At 36.5% G+C, this 15,677-nt stretch overlaps 1 non-coding gene across 1 annotated transcript; it reads right to left on the reverse strand.

The window, feature by feature from the left end:
• Positions 1 to 14,782: 14,782 nt before the first annotated feature.
• Positions 14,783 to 14,889, reverse strand: LOC141710065 (small nucleolar RNA R71). Its single transcript, XR_012570605.1, has one exon. It is a non-coding gene; the product is annotated as a small nucleolar RNA R71 (small nucleolar RNA).
• Positions 14,890 to 15,677: the final 788 nt, after the last annotated feature.

Raw genomic sequence — 15,677 nt, forward strand, 5'->3', positions numbered from 1 at the left:
GAAATAATCTCTTTGAAATTTCTTCATCAAGCTCCAAATGTCCAGTAAAACTTATCCTTGTACCAGTATCAGAACTTATTCTTCTCCCAGTATCAGAACTTGTTCTTTGTGAAGAAATTTCAGTTGTCCTTGATGAAGAACCTTTACCTTGACCATGACCTCTACCCATTCTAGAGTTTCCCTAGTCATCATTTCCATCATCCTTACCCTTCAGTGGTTGAATAAATTTGCATTTGGACTTAATTACTTTCTCCCCTTTTTGGCATCAGCAGGTAAAAGAAGAGAGACAAGCGATTCCACTGAGGATTGGATCTCATTGAGTTGAGTTTGCTGAGAAGCTTGATTCTTTAGAATTTCAGAAATTTGATCTTGTTGCTTCTCCTGAGTCTTTTCAATATACCCAATTCGGTCAAAGGCTGGCTTGAAAAATATGTTCTTTTCCAATTTTATATTCATATCTTGCTGGATCAGAGATTCTTGAATTGTATTCACCTTGTCATGAGTTATAGAGTATTGACCTTGAAGGCGCCTAGTACTCATTGCAGTAACTCTAAGCTGTGCCTTGAAATCATCATTTATCAGCTTTGGCAAGGTGCTCAGCAAGAATTTTTTTAGTAGGAACAAAACTAACTGTGTTCCATTCCTTAGTCCACTCCTTTCCTATAGAAGTTTCACTCCAAGGTACTGGGGCATCCTCTCTAACAAACTTCTTGATTAAATCAGTTTTGTTAAATGTTTGTTGAGGTGCATGTCCTGAAGGACCAACTGCATCAACATCTAGAATAGTAGCAGCTTCACCATTAGATTCAGCATTATCAGCATCAGAACTTACAGAGCCTACAGTATCAGCATCCTCTGATAAAATAACAGTATGTGAGGCTATAGAGGCTTCAACATCATCCTCTAAATTCTGATCTGCAACTAAGTTCTGATCAACATCCAAATTTTGATGCCCACCTAAAATCTGATCTTCATCATCCAGATTCAGAATTGGTGTTGTTGGAATATCTTCATAGAAATCAACATCTAAAATTGGTGGTGTTGGTGGAGTGAGTTGAATTGGTGGAGCTTCCAAGTACAGAACCTCAGGCACAATCAAGTTATGAATATCAATTTCAGCACTTGTACCTGGGTCTTCAACATTAACTGGATTAATGATAGGAGACACATGAGGTGTAGACACTTGCTCTAGAATATCCTCTTGCTCTTGAATAAAAGACTTTGGAGCTTAAGTAAAGTCTGATTTAGCCGTGGGAAGTAATTCAATGACTATAGGTTCAGTTGGGATCAGAGATTCCTGACCCCCTTCCTTTGCTGCTGCTTCCAGAATTTCTTCAGAGTGTGATGATACACTTACAGCCCTCCTGGCTCTTTGCTTTTTAAGTCTCTTTGCAGAATTAGAGACTTTGGAAGCTTCATCATCAGAATTTAGCTTTCTAAGCCTTTTGAGGGGCCTAGAACTCCCAGTTTCGGTATCTTTCTGAGAAGAGATCTTCTCAGCTTTTACAACAACAAGTTCTGATATGGGAACATGTTCCTCATTATCTGACTCATCTCTCAGAACTATTCTCTTTCTCTTCTGTTGAGTCTGAGGTACTATCTTAGTCCTCTTGGGTTTTGAAGATGAAGGCTTCACAGGATGTGCTAAAGGTTGAGGTTGAGATGACTGTGTTGGTTTGTAATATGTCCTAATGAAGGGTTGAGTTGTTTGAGGTTGAGAAGTTTGTGGTGTTTGTGTAGTTCTGGTATGTTCTGCTGGCTGTTGTGTTGGTTGTGATGAGTTGGTGGGTTGGACATCAGGGTAAACAGATGTATATATTTGTGGATCAGCATTTACCAAGATCTGTTTTACTGACTGAGGAATTTGTAAGGGTCTCTGTACTTGTTTCTTAATGTCAGCATTTAACAAATCATTAAAAGCCCTTTTTGCAAGCTTAAAGGGTGGAATCAAATCACTGGTAGGTTGGGGTTCATCAGCATAACAAAAGCTGACAAAATCTAGCAAAGTATACTACATTCCTATCCTCTGTCATCGTATCCCCTATGAAACCTAGCACATCACTTGCAAAATCAAATTGAGTTTGATGAATAAGGGCATACCCGATTTGCTGACTCGTGATGGGAATAGCATCAAAGTTGGAGCATTTATTGGTAAATGCCTTAGTGATACAATCAAAGAAAAAGCTCCATTCCTTTCTGATATTTGCTCTTTTCAGTTGACCCAGCTTTCCCAAACTTTTCTCATAGCCCAAACTGGCCATAAGTTGCTGTAAGACAGGATCCTCCACTGTTGAGAATGTGCAACCTTCAGGTAAGTGGAGAGCTTTACGAACTGCTCCAGGAGTAACCACATGCTCGACATCTCCTGATGTGAAAACAAGGCTCGGAGTACCAGTAGCACCACCATCATCAAAAATCCCAGTTCGCCAAAATGTCAGCACTTGTTGGCTGAAAATAGTTTGATGTTGGGTCAAAGCATACCCAATCTCACTATTGGCTAATAAATCTTGCACAAAGTGCAGATCTGATGGAGCTTCAGCCTTATTCAAGATTGCAGCATAGTTATTTGGTACAATCTTGGCTCCTTCAACAATTAAATCCTTGGGCGCCATCAGAAATAAGTGAGAAATAAAATTGCCTGAAAGGTGTTTGATGAAATGTCTGTATAGAAACCGTTAGAAAATGTGAGAGAGAATAAGAAAAGAGAGAGAGAGTGAGTAGAATAAAAATGAAAATAAAAGATTTAAAAATCTTTTTATCTCTTTTACTTAGACACCCCACGTGACAACAGTTAATGAGAAGTGGAACAGACCTTTACACCTGTAAGTCATGCAGCAATTAAGGAAAAAGTTAATGGGCACAGTAAATAAGTAATAATTATATTGCACGTTCAGTTTTTTTTTTAAAAAAGTGTTCCCACTAAATAAATGATTATTACTGCTTTATCTCACATAAACCAATATCCTGTAAAAATATGACCGTTCAAGTAAAGACCAAAAAATAAAACAAGTAAATAAATACTGCCACGTCAGCATCAGAACTTGATTATTATCAGGATTTAAAAGTCATCAGAATATGGCTCCTTAACTCGGAAAGTGAATGTGTATTTCTGTAATTCTTCACACAAATACTGATATGATTTCATCAGAACTTAATCATCAGAACTTCCATCAGAACTTGTCCTCAGAATTTATGCAACTGACACTTAAACTGTTCATCTAAAACAACATTTATCACCACAGTAATTTTCATCATTCATATGGAGTGTAAGTGTGTGCAATAAGCTAAATATCAGACAAAGAGTAAAGTCTGATTCACTTCAGTACATCTTAGAAATAAGGCATAACTAAGAACTTTGCTTAAAAACTGTCATTAGTCTGAAGCCTACTATAGAATGAGTTCATGCATGAGTCCACCTCAACTGTTTTGTGCTCATTTTATGCATCTTTTGAAATTCCTTTTTACAGTGGCTTCTCAGTGTAAGTGAGTCACAACTGCTTATCAGAATTTATGCTATTATCAGAGTATTTCTCCAGTAATCAGAGAATGTGAAAAGTCACCAAGAAAATTTTAGTTTGCTTTTCTAATGTATATTACTTAATACCGGCAATGCACTTGGGTCTTCCCTTCCATATATATTTTTCTCTAGATCTCAAAGGAGTACCTGATATTTGTTTCTTTTCTTTTCTTTTTCTTTTGATAAGTGAGGCTTATCAGCACTTAGTACATCCATCAGATTTACTAACATCAGAACTTAACAGATAAGAAGCACTATTCTAGTTTTTGACTTAGTAATAAGATACACAAAGTAAACTTTAACCAAGCTCAATATCAGAATTTGCTTGTGTTAAAAGATTTCCACATAAACAATTACTTCAAACATGGGATTATTAGTATGTTAAAGACTACTAGGTCAGCATCTAGCACAGTTATCCTCATTGGTTTGAATAGTCACAGAAACATTCATATCACTATCAGAGTTTAGAAATTCACATTAGACAATAATCAGCACTTAAAAAATTTCAATTTTAAGCACATAATACACAAATATAGTAATATCTATAAATACTGATCATAAAGTCTGATGTATCAGATCATAAAGTAAATAGATTTAGAGGAATAACTTGAAACCATTCCAAGTTCATTTACCAATCTTGTAAAAGTAGCTTCACACAGTGGTTTTGTGAAGATATCTGCTAGTTATTGATCTATTGGAACAAAATGCAATTCCACTGTACCTTCATCCACATGTTTCCTTATGAAGTGGTACCTAATGCTTATGTGCTTTGTCATTGAGTGTTGAACTGGATTACCTGTCATAGCAATAGCACTTTGATTATCACAGTAAATAAGGATTTTAGAATATGTTAACCCATAATCCAGTAACTGATTCTTCATCCAAAGAATCTGTGCACAACAGCTTCCTGCAGCAATATATTCTGCTTCTGCAGTTGATCTGGAAATTGACTTCTGTTTCTTGCTAAACCAAGAAACCAATCTGCCTCCAAGAAATTGGCAGCTTCCACTTGTGCTTTTCCTGTCTATTTTACATCGTGCAAAATCTGCATCTGAGTAACCTATTAGCTTAAAGTCTGATTCCCTAGGATACCACAATCCTAGATCAACTGTACCCTTAAGGTACTTGAAAATTCTTTTTACAGCTGTTAAGTGAGGTTCTCTTGGATCTGCTTAAAATCTTGCACAAAGACAGGTAGCATACATGATATCAGGTCTACTTGTAGTTAGATAGAGTAGTGAGCCAATCATACCTCTATAATCAGTAATATCTATTGATGTACCAGTATTCTTATCCAATTTTGTTGCAGTGGCCATAAGAGTGGATGCACTTGAACAATCTTGTATTCCAAACTTCTTCAATAAATTTCTGGTGTACTTAGATTGACAAATAAAAGTTCCTTCTTCATTCTGCTTGACTTGAAGGCCCAGAAAATAGCTAAGTTCTCCCATCATACTCTTTGATATCTTGACTGCATTAGCTTGGCAAACCTTTTACAAAGTCTGTCATTTATAGAACCAAAAATGATATCATCAACATATATCTGCACCGAAAGTAAGTCCTTTCCATGGTTGAGATAAAACAATGTTTTATCAATAGTCCCTCTGTTAAATCCACTTTCCAGAAGAAACTGAGCTAATATCTCATGCCATGCTCTTGGAGCTTGCTTAAGGCCATAAAGTGCTTTATCAAGTCTGTAGTCATGATGAGGAAATTTTGAATCTACAAAACCTGGAGGTTGTTCAACATACACTTCTTCTTCCAATTCTCCATTAAGAAAGGCACTTTTTACATCCATTTGAAAGACTGTAAACTTTTTGTGAGAAGCATAAGCCAAAAATGTCCTTATGGCTTCCAATCTAGCAACTGGTGCAAATGTTTCATCATAATCAATTCCCTCCTGTTAAGAATATCCTTTTGCAATCAGCCTTGCTTTATTCCTTGTAATTATGCCATCACTATCAGTTTTGTTTCTGAACACCCACTTTGTACCAACAACATATCTGTTCTTTGGTCTTGGCTTTATTTCTTTCAAATTCATTTAATTCTTCCTGCATTGCTTGCACCCAATCAACATCTTGAAGAGCTTCTTCCACTTTCTTTGGTTCAGTCTGAGAAAGAAAAGAGTGATAGAGACATTCATTTAATGTTGTTGTTCTAGTTCTTATACCTTCTTCAGGATCTCCAATAATCAAGTCAGGTGTAAGTGCTTTAGTCCACTTCCTTGCAGATGGAAGATTATCTCTAGAACTGGATGCTTCCCCATGATTCATGATGTCTCAATCAACATTTTCTGATGCTCCCCCTGAAATTATGCTCTCTGAGTTGGATCCTTCAGAATTTGAGTTTCCAGAATTATCAGAATTTGAGTTTCCAGAATTATCAGAACTTGCCCCATCAGAACTTGATGAATCAGAACTTGACGAGCCTGTTCTTGGTTCTGATGCTCCCCCTGCACATGTGTATTTTCCTTTGGCATAGTCACCACAATTTCAATAACATCAGAGTTTAACCCATCAGAGTTTGCAGTATCAGGATTTAGACTGTCAGAATTTACAGAATCAGAATTTAAAACTTCATTCTCAAATCTCAGCTGATCATGATCATTGAAATCTTCAAGTCCTATAATCTTCTTATCATCAAAAGAGACATTGATAGATTCCATGACAACCCTTGTTCTTAAATTGTAGACTCTGAAAGCTTTTGTGGAAAGTGGATATCCAACAAAATATTCCTTCATCAGCTTTTAGATCAAATTTGGATAGCTGTTCAGGATGAGTCTTAAGAACAAAACACTTGCATCCAAATACATGAAAATACTTCAGATTTGGCTCCTTTTTCTTCACCATCTCATATGGTGTCTTTCCATGCTTGTTGATAAGTGTTGCATTCTGAGTAAAACAAGAAGTCTGCACAGCTTCAGCCCAAAAGTAGGTTGGTAACTTTGCTTCATCAAGCATAGTTCGTGCAACTTCAATAAGAGTTATATTCTTTCTTTCAATAACTCCATTTTGCTGTGGAGTTCCAGGAGCAGAAAATTCCTGCTTAATTCCTTGGTCTTTGCAGAACTCTTCCATGATCAAATTCTTGAACTCAGTGCCATTATCACTTCTTATGATTTTCACAGAGTCTTTAACCAATTTATCCAGTTGTTTGACATGATCAATCAAGACAGATGCAGTTTCAATTTTTGTGTGCAAGAAATACACCCATGTGTATCTGGTGAACTCATCCACTATGACCATAACATATTTCTTCTTTGCAATAGACATGACATTTACTGGACCAAATAGATCAACATGTAGTAGGTGATAAGGCTGAAGAATTGATGACTCAGTCTTGCTCTTGAATGAAGATTTCCTTTGTTTGGCCTTCTGACAAGAATCACAAAGACCATCAGGAGCAAATACTGACTTTGGCAGTCCTCTCACAAGATCTTTCTTGACCAACTCATTTATATTGTTGAAATTTAAATGAGAGAGTTTCTTGTTCCAATTCCAGCTTTCTTCAATTGATGCTCTACTCATCAGACAGATTGCAGAACCATCAGTACTTATTGAAAGCTTGGATTCATAGATGTTACCACGCCTGTATCCTTTCAGAACAACTTTGCCTGTAGATTTACTTACAACTTCACAGTGTTCTTCAAAGAAATCCACATAATAACCTCTGTCACAGATTTGACTAACACTCAGCAGATTGTGTTTAAGTCCTGAGACCAGAGCTACTTCTTTAATGATGACATTCCCAAGATTGATATTGCCATATCCCAATATTTTTCCAATATTGCCATCTCCATAAGAAACACTTGGGCCAGCCTTCTCCTCAAAGTCTGATAGCAGGGCTTTATTTCCAGTCATATGTCCTGAACATCCACTGTCCAGAACTATGATGTTTTTCCCTTCACCCTGCAATCACAAAGACCACTAATGATTAGTTTTAAGGACCCATACTTGCTTGGATCCTTTGGCCTTATTAAGTTTGTTAACATTTGTAGCGGATTTAGCATCAGAGTTTATGTTAACAGTTTTCTTATCAGAATTTATAATATCAGACTTTGCATCAGAACTTACACTATAAGGAATAATGCTAATTTTCTTTAAAGAAGGTTTTATTTGATAATAATCATAGTACAAACTATGATATTCCTTACAAGTATAAATGGAATGCCATAAACTACCACAATGAAAACAAGGATTTTGTGGCCTATATCTAACAGACTGACTTATTATGTTCTTATTTTTCCTGCAAAAAGAAGCGAGATGGTTTGAATTTCCACAATTATAACATTTCTTTCTAGGAGCATTAGGAACAGGCTTATAATCATTGCTTTTATTCACACCTACCTTTTCATTCCTATTTTTCCTAGGTGGCTTTACCTTGTTTAGATTTTTAACATCTTTCAGCATATGCTTAAGCTGCTTATTTGTCATTAATCATATGTTAACTTCAGTTGGCTTATCCTGTTTTGGTTTGTCAGAAGTTAATTTCTCTTTAACTTCTGATTTATCAATATCAGACTTTATAGCTACAAACTTAAAAGGATTTACCTTTGGCATTTGTTTAACAACTATAGGCTCAATTTCTACAGTTCCTTTATTATTCTTATCATCTCCATAACCTAAGCCCTCTTTTCTAGTTTCCACTACTTAACAAATTCTGAGTTGTTCTGCCAGAGTTAGTACAACTCCTGATAATCTCTCTTTCCTTTTCTAACTCAGTTTTTAGAGATTCATTCATTTTAAGCACTTCATCTCTAACATAGAAAACATCATCTCTATCTTTCTGAGTTTGATGGAACATAACTAACTCTTTTTCTAAATAACCATTCCTCTTTTTATAAGCAAGATTTTCAGAAGTTGATCTTTCACATGTTAAAGTTCGATCTCTATAACTAATGAACATGGTTTTAAGATATCTTCTCAACTCAGTAATATCATCAGTATGAAAAGCATAAGTTGTTTGAGGTACCTTTAACTCAGCAGCTTCAGAATTGCTATCAGCATTTGCCATCAAGGCATAGTTCACCTCACTTTCAGAATCTGAAGTGTCTGTCCAGCTTTTCTTCTTTGTGACAAGTGCCTTGCCTTTGTCACTCTTCACTTTCTTGCAATCAGGAGATATGTGGCCTTTCTCACCACAGTTGTAGCATTTGACATTTGAGTAATCTCCTCTGTCGGACTTTCCTCCTTTGCCTTCAGATTTTCTGAAACCTTTCTTATCAGAACTTGCACCTTTCCTGAAAAATTTCTTTCCCCTTCTGAATTTCCTGTATGTTATCTTTGTGATACCTTTCACCATAAGAGCATACAGCTTCATCATCTCTTTATCAGGGTCCATCTCAGATAGACTTTCAGTTTCTGAATCCTTATCACTATCAGGACTTGATGACTCAGTATCAGACTTTGTGATGAGAGCCTTTCCTTTGCCTTTCTTTGAGACAACCACTTTAGGGGATTCCTCCTCAGCCTTAAGAGCAATTGTTCTTGACTTTCTCCCATGCCTCTTGCTTCTTTGATCCATCTCAAGTTCATGAGTCTTGAGCATACCATAAATTTCATCAAGGGTAGTTTTATCAAGAGCATAGTTGTCTCTTATAGTTGTGGCCTTCAAATCCCAACTTTCAGGAAGAGCTAAAAGGAATTTAAGATTAGTATCTTCAAGATCATATTCCTTATCCACCAGTGACAGATCATTCAAGAGTTTGACAAATCTGTCATATAAGTCAGTTAATGACTCATCAGGTTTTGAGTCAAAGTGTTCATACTCTTGAGTGAGTATAGTCCTCATGTTCTTCCTAATTGAATCAGTTCCCTGGCATCTTGTCTCCAAGGCATCCCATATCTCCTTTGCAATCTTGCAGTTAATTACCCTGTTTGACATGACATTATCAATGGCACTGTGCAGCAAATGTCTTACCTTTGCATCCTTTGCAATAGATGAGATATCTTCAGCTATATATTCACTTTTCTCCTTTGGTACAGTCTATGATGGCTGATCTGCAACTATAACAGAGAGCTTGGTTGGCTTATGTGGTCCTTCATTAATTCTGTCAAGGTATTCTGGATCTGTAGCTTCCAGAAACATAGACATCCTCACCTTCCATATGGGATACTCAGAAGGTTTCAGTATGGGAACCCTAATAGTCTCATGTCGATTATGGATTTGAGTCTTTGGAGTTTCTTCAGTTTTGGTGGGCTTGGTTGGAGTTTGTGCTTTTTCAGACATGATTGTTTTTGGATCTTTACTGTATGTATGTTAACAGATTGCTCTGATACCACTTGTTAGGTCACACACACTGTAGAAGGGGGTTGAATACAGTGTTTACTACAATCAAATTAGTGTAAACCCTATGTCTGTGTTTATATACTACACAGTTACAAGATAATCTTCTAATTGATATCGAATATAATTCTGCTTCCTAATATATATCAATCAATTATCTTTTCTTCCAAATATTCTATTCTTCATAGAATTCTTCTCCATGCATATCTCTTCTTATATTTGTCTTGATCTTATTTCCTTTCAATCAGCCGCCTTCCTTATCTGAACATCTCCTTAAGTCCTGATATTATCTCCTGATAACTTAAGTTATGACAACTTAAGTTCTGTTATCTTAAGTCCTGACTTCAGTATAAGTACTGATTTCCAGTTAAGTACTGATTTGTCCTGTTAAGTAAGATCTGAAAACTAAACACAAATCATATTAGACATGACATCACAAATATATCTAACAGTTACAGTTGGTATCAGAGCTACAGGTTATTGGTCCCTGAAATAAGAATAGGTGGAAGTAAGATAGGATTGACTAGTCATATAAGATAAGGAAGATCCTAAGTATACTCATTTTGAGTTCGAGTTGAGTGTGAATTAAGATTAGCAGATCTGATATGGATTAGTAAGATAGGATATTGTTAAGATAAGTGGAAGGCGAGTATGTTGACGATATAGATATATTGAGTTCCCAGATCCTATGGTTGCAAAGAATCGACAGCTCGACGGAGAATGGGTAAATCACCCTGCTTTTATGTGGTTTTAAAGAAGGAGATTGATTCACGTGAGAACTTCGTATAAGAAAAGATAGATGAATTTTAGGATGATCCAACTTAGAATTATGTAGTAGGACAAGTTTTGATACTGGAGGTAACGAGTTGATTGAAGCTGACAAAGAGCCAACGTCGCAAATTTAAAGGCACCACTGTGGCGAAAAGCTTCTTATCATTTTCGGGTGCCGCGCAAGTAATGATATCTACTTTATTAGAGATACTGAAGATTAACAAGAAGATACGCTTTTATTTACAGATAAAATGTTGAATTGCGTTAACTGGATGTAAATATGACATCAAGGATAACGATAAAAATATCCAAGATAGTACCAGATGTCAGTATTGGAGTTAGAGTTACGAATGAAGTTTTTGGTGACTAGTGAAGGAGAAATGGATTCAAAAAAAAAGCAGAAGAGATATTGGAGTGGATGAACCCTTAGGTGGTCGTTTCCTCAATTAGATTCCTTGTTCTGATTGAGGAGAACAACAACCAACTCATATAATAAGGACGACCAAATGTTTGATTTTTAAAAATCTAAAACAAGTTTTCGAAAAAGGCTTTCTTAACAGAATTTCTAAAAGATCTTTACACAAAATAAATTTTAAAATTTTGGTTTTCAATTTACTACTTGAGATCTTGTTGCTATAAGTATTAGATTACCCGGAAGAATATTTGATCAACTCAGTATTGTTAATTCGGAGGGCCAAGTAGTGCCGCTAATACGGAGAGGTTTAGAATTTCCTCGGAAATGTTAATAATATCAAAAATCAAATCAACGTACGGAAATGTTATTTACTCCAATTTATGAAATTGTTAAAGTTTAAAATGGGTTCGTTGACCCAAAAGAAGCTCGAGGATGATTGATGAAAATGGAGGAATCTTCCAGACGATTGAAAAAGAATAATATTTCTATCCACGGAGTCGAGGCGTTGCAGGATTAATGATTACGCTACGTGGCATAGAAGAAATTAGAAATTAGAAATTATGATTATAAATTTCGTAAAAACGCGATTATGGTCAAATTATTAAAGTATCAAAGATGGAAGCATGATGCTAAAAATACCAGACTTACATGGCAGGTATGAAGCAAGAAATGATGACAGAAAATCCAACGAGAAGTCGGTTATGCTCAGATTGTTAAAATGTTAAAGGTATTTCTAGAAGACGTTCTGAATCTATCATCTGACGTGGATCTGAGATCTGTTACTCGAACGAGCCCTGAAAGAATGCATAAACGAAATGTAGATGGCAACCAACGGTGTCATTCTTTTCCACGACTGCGTATACTCTTCTTGATTCTTGAATATGTGTGAGCTTCTCTCAGTGATATATGAGACAAGAAAGAAAGAAAATTTTATTGTATCCCTTCCAAATTATTTCTCTTCTCAAAATATTTCTTTTTGATCGAGACAAGCAGTGTTATGATGTGACGCTTTGTCGAAATGATGAAGAGTCTGCTGGGACGCCACCTAATCATGTGTTGTATACCATATAGTATAAAAGACTGGCCATCTTGATTACAAATATGGTTGTCTCATTCCTATCTAAATCATCATTCATTTTTTCCTCTTCAATTATGACTTATTGATTTATGTATCCTTCTGATTGTTTCCTTGTACTCTTATTCTTTATGAAAGAGTTTTCCAATCAGAATCATATACACAAATTATCTTCTTGTGTAAAGTCTACTCTTTGAGCGTTCTAAAAGAAGTGAAATAACCTCGTGTAGAAGATGGAATTACTTGTTGAGTATAAAGATGATTGCAAGCCAATAAATGGTTAACATATGCGAATCATTATGCCAATAACGCGGTTGTTACGACGACATCAAATCAGAAGCAAAAATTGGTATACGTGATACGTTTCAAGTCTGAGATTTTGGGTGTGAATTGGAATAGTTAGCAAACCGTATGAGGTAAATTTATCATAAAAATAAGAAAGTAAAGTTGCGTACATCAAACGAGGCAAATGATTGATGGGACAATATGAAGGAATTCTTAATAATAACCCGATAGTCGATTAATACATTGTGAAGATGAAGCGTACCTCAAACATGTGGAAGATATTTGTCATGAAAATTAAAGATCGAAGAAATTCTTGTTACAAATAAATTTTGAGCGTGTTCTTCAAGGAATTGTTAGGATCTCCAACTCAAGTAAGTGAGTTATGGTAAATTTAACGCTCATAGCTGAGCCAGCTGATAAGTGGATTTTATATCCACTTGGAATGCTTTATTACAAGCTTAAATTGGTGTTTTGGACTCAAGTTGTTGGTATTTTGATGTGTTTTTGTGTTATTGCATTTCAGGTATCAGTTATTTGAAGAAAAGAGCTTTTAAAGGAAATATGATAAAAAGTGATCAGATTTGGAATCCAAGGCCATTTTCAAGTTGTAGAGAATCTCAATAGCTTCGCATGGGCAGTTGAATCGCCTAATTCTGACGAGTAGAACTCAAGTTATGGCCCAAACAAAATTCATCAGAAATTTTTTCAAACAGGAGCTGAGCGCCCGCCCAAGAGAGCTGAGCGGCCGCCCAGGAGCTGAGCGCCCACTCAGCCCAGGAGAGCTGAGCGGCCGCCCAAGGCGCGGCTGGTCGCCGATTTCGCTGAAAAAGCCTTTTTTAAGTGGAATTTGACGATTTTAAGGGTCCAGGTCCACTAGGGGCATATATATACTTAAAAAAGGGTTTTCATCATCCGAGAAGATTGGGATATCAAGGAGAAGACCTAGAAGCACAAAACAACTCCGAAAAAGAAGATCTTGTTTTCAACTTGTGATTCTTTGAATTAGTTATAACTTTGGATGCTCGTTTTCGTTCTTGTTGAACCTAGATCTCGTTTATTCATACTTTAATTATTATTCAGTTTATTAAGACCTTGTTTTATACCATGCTTTCATTAGAACCCATGATGACGATGAGTTCGATTATGGGCTAATCATTGTCATGGGGTTCTAGCGGATTTACTTATGGATTTCAATAATTAATTTGTTTCGATATCTTGGTGTGTGGTGATTGATTGATATCCTAGTATTGGTTGTGCTTATTCGTCTTATGTGTGTAGCTAACATATAAGATAGCGTGTTAATCTGTATTGAAGCGAAAGTGAATATAGAGGTTTAGAACTTGCCATGCTAGCATAGGTTCATTATGTGTATGCATGATTTGTAGGTAACTCTAACCGTTTTACTTGCCCTATCTAATCAAGATAGATAACTTATGCTTAAACCGTTATGTTGTCAAATTCTATAGACATATAGGGTCTCAATATAATTAGTGCCTATTTAGCTTCTATCTCTTTTGTGAATGTCTATTAGAATGGTATTCGTGCAACGAAAGTTGGCGTTTATCAGTTTCGTGTTATCCGATTAGTGTCATCACCATCACATGCTAAGGTTAAGAATAATAAGGCTATTGAATGAAGTAGTAATGAAGTTAGAATCCCATGTTTGTCATATATAGTAATTGAACCTCAATTCTCTTAGTTAATGTTATTTAGTATAATCTCTTAGTTTAATCAAAACCCAATTTGTTATTTGTCTTAGCATTGAGCGATAACCATACATTGTTACATAGGTACATAAATTGAACTTAACCTAAACCAGTCTCCATGGGAACGAATCTGATTTATATCTTATATTACTTGCGAACGCGTATACTTGCGTGTATTTTAGCGCATGTTTTCACCCTAACAAGTTTTTGGCGCCGCTGCCGGGGACTCGGTGTTAATTTTTAGTTTATGTGCTTGTCATCAGTGGTCGTTAAAGTTCACTGAATCGAATTCTTTTACTTTCACGGTTTATTTGTTTGTTTTTTAGGTACTCATTACAATGGGAGATCCAGCAGCATGAACGAAAGCCTGGATGGATTTTTCTCAACCCAAGATCAATGACATTCAATCTAGCATTATCCGTCCAGTTATCACAGCTAATACCTTTGAGATCAAGCCTAGCATAATTCAATGGGTGCAGAATTCAATCCAATTTGGGGGTTCTCCAACTGAAGATCCCAATATGCATATTAGGGACTTTATTGAGATATGCGACATCTTCAAGTTCAACTATGTTTCTGAAGATGCTGTGAAGCTGAGACTATTTCCATTCTCTCTATGGGACAAGGCTAAGAGCTGGTTACACTCTCTACCAGCTGGTTCGATTGCTACTTGGGAAGATCTTGCTCAAAAGTTTCTCATTAAATTCTTCCCTATGGCGAAGACAGCTGCATTCAGAAACGCTATTACTCAATTTGCGCAGCAAACAGAAGAATCGCTAAGTGAAGCTTGGGAGCGCTACAAGGAGATGCTTAGGAAGTGTCCTCATCATGGAATGCCTGATTGGATGATCATCAATTGTTTTTACAATGGGTTGGGACCACAGTCCAGACCCATGCTCGATACAGCAGCAGGTGGAGCATTATGGGCAAAGAGCTATGAGGAAGCTTATGATCTAATTGAACTGATGGCTACTAATGAATATCAGTATCCAACCCAGAGATGTCCACATGGCAAGGTAGCAGGAGTTCTTGAAGTGGATACATCTACGACTATCACTGCTCAACTAAAGGCATTGTCTATGAAGATCGATTCTCTGGCTAACTATGGTATTAAGCAGATAACCAGTGTTTGTGAGCTGTGTGCAGGTCCGCATGTGACAGAGTAATGCGCTATGTCTAGTGACTCAGCTCAGTTTGTGAGCAACTTTTAGAGATCGCAGCAGCCAGTTCCTGCCACTTATCATCCTGACAACTGGAATCATCCTAATTTCAGCTGGAGCAACAATCAGAATGCGATGCAACAGCCGTTCCAGCAGTTTGGAGCAAAACAATTCAACCCTCCTGGTTTTCAGCAACAATTTACACCAAGACAACAACTCCAACTTCAACAACAAAATCATGATGCAGGTCTATCTTTGAATGAAAAATCTGAATTGGAGGAGTTGAGGCTTATGTGCAAAAACCAGGCTCTTATATGCCTAAGCCAGGCTATTTCTATCAAGACTCTGGAGAACCAAATAGGACAAATTGTTAATGCCTTATTGAATCGGCCACCAGGAATGCTTTCTAGTGATACAGAAGCCAATCCAGGCAAGATGGAAGTTAAAGAACAGGTGAACGCCA

The sequence above is a fragment of the Apium graveolens genome, chromosome 2, assembly GCF_009905375.1.
Source record: "Apium graveolens cultivar Ventura chromosome 2, ASM990537v1, whole genome shotgun sequence".
NCBI classification, from domain to species: Eukaryota; Viridiplantae; Streptophyta; class Magnoliopsida; order Apiales; family Apiaceae; genus Apium; species Apium graveolens.